Source organism: Numida meleagris, chromosome 1 (assembly GCF_002078875.1).
Source record: "Numida meleagris isolate 19003 breed g44 Domestic line chromosome 1, NumMel1.0, whole genome shotgun sequence".
Classification (NCBI taxonomy): domain Eukaryota; kingdom Metazoa; phylum Chordata; class Aves; order Galliformes; family Numididae; genus Numida; species Numida meleagris.
Window position 1 is genome coordinate 126,102,383 of NC_034409.1, and position 2,211 is coordinate 126,104,593.

Below are 2,211 nucleotides of genomic sequence, written 5' to 3' on the forward strand. Positions count from 1 at the left end.
GGAAGGGAAGGGAAGGGAAGGGAAGGGAAGGGAAGGGAAGGGAAGGGAAGGGAAGGGAAGATCTGTAATTGTGTAACTTTCTGCCTGTTAAGTGGAGCTGAATGGTAACTACTGAAATGTCTATGAGCAAAAAAAGAAATTACAAAGTAATCTGGAATGAATTCTGAGAGCAGAAGCACCGCTAAGGTAAGCTTAACATTTCACTACTGTTGGAAGCTTACCTTAGCATTTCATCAGACTTTGCTCTGTGAGTAACTGAAAAAAAAAGTCTCTCACAATATGAGATTTTTGTATTATATCAAGGCTGTTTGACATACATGCTTTTATATAGTCTTGTGAATGCTTTCATGCAGCATGTGTAGGTATATATATATATATATATATATAACCATAGGTAGTGATCCTGAGCAGAAGACCACTCTATGTGCAGAAGTTGGTGGTCCACATCTCAGTTAAGCTAAGGAGGATCAGGCATCCCATTCTGTGCCGTGCTGCACCATGTTGCATGTACAGTATGCCTTTCTGGCCTGTGTTGCACTGTGCACATTCCTTGGCCACAACCAATTTACTAAAACAGAGGAGCTCACAAGCAGCTCCCACTTGGTTCTGGTGATAGTCTACTACTGGCACAGTCTCACCTTTATCTAACAGTGCCTTAAGCGGTTCAAGTATTAACATCCTTTCATTTAACTGTAAAAATGATTAATAGAGTTCTTTTATTCTAAAAAATAACTAGAATGGCTGAAATGGGGTAACCCTTGCTGGGACAGAACCTACACAGCATGCTGCACCCTAATTAGAGGCAAATTCAGCACTGAACAACTGAGGGTTTCCAGCATCAGAAGGCAGATAAGGTTACCTATCTTAAAAGGTTACCATCTTTTTATAGTGTTAGTTTTAGTACATGCCATTTTAAGCAATACTTGGCAGAGTGCCTGCTTCACTGGGATGATTATGATCCAGTACCTCTCAGTGCAAAGCACCATTTGCTCAATCCTCTTGATAGCATGAAAGCTGTACCGTCTAATGATCATTCTAGTGAAGAAATGTAATAATTACAAAAGCCAAACTTGGTAAGAAAGATATTATTCAGACAAGTTATCTTTCACAAAAGTTCTCTTTGTTTTCCACAAAATATGGCTTAATTTCAGATTTTCTGGACTATAAACAAGGAACTCCTTGAGCTGAATTTGTAGCAGCTTTCAAAGGCCAGAAGAATTCATGCAGGTTTTTCCTTGTGTTGTGGGTGACTTGATTTGCCCTCAATTAGACTGCATCCCAATCTCTCTCAAACTTGCACAAAAAATTAGTTGATCTATACCTTAGTCATCTCGACACATTGAACACACAATTGCGTTTAATAGCAATGAAGCTAACAATAATGAGAAAAGTAAGTGTGTCAAAAAAAATTCCTTTTCCCCTCATTAGTAAGTGTTTTGAGTACCCTGGGAAGCCCTGTAAGACACACACTTACAACAAAGTTCTCCCTGGCTCTGTGACCTCATGCTGTGTGTCATGCTGCTCCATCAATCATTGTGTTTTGACTCATACAAATTGTCTGTTCTTATGTTGTGAGAGAGGGTTAAAGGTTTGCAAAGAGTTAAATCGAGAGGAGACATGAGGTGAGACTCTGAATATGTGTCATGAGATTATCTGCAATAAAAGATTTTGGGGACAAACAAATTTTCTTTGTTGAGAATCTTTTTCGGTATTTGAGACTTCATTTTGTACATATTTGGGCTATGTGGAGCCAAGCCTTTAAAACAAAATGTATCCTATTACAGTTTCCTCTAACAGCTTCCAGTTCCATTCTTAAACTGTTAGGCAACTTTTAAGAGTTTTCAGTTTATCCAGTTCAACTTTTAGAAAAGAATTATTATTAGAATAAAAATAGTCCAAGTGATTCATACAGAATGCCAGTGAAGCTGAGGGAGATTCCCAGCTAATTAAAAAAAATAATAATAAGAAACAGGCTTTTTTACATAATCATGCACAGAAATGCCAAAGGGCTTAGGGATTGTTAGCTAAGAGGCTCCAAAGATAGATTTTTTTTATCTCTCTGATTAACTTCATGTAAAACAAAGCAACACATAAATACACTACATACGTGTAACTAAATACAAAATATAGGAAGCAAAATGACTTGATCATGGGAGACTTGCTGAACAAAGGTTTCTTTGAGCCCTTTCTGTATAAAGATTTCTTCATATT

General features: G+C 37.5%; 1 protein-coding gene across 1 annotated transcript in view; it reads left to right on the forward strand.

Annotated features, from left to right (window-relative positions):
- Positions 1-1,683, forward strand: part of MXRA5 (matrix remodeling associated 5) — a 26,772-nt gene extending 25,089 nt beyond the window's left edge. The window contains exon 9 of the transcript XR_002443080.1: positions 93-1,683. The gene's annotated coding sequence lies outside the window, so the exon portion shown is untranslated. The remainder of the gene's footprint in view (positions 1-92) is intronic.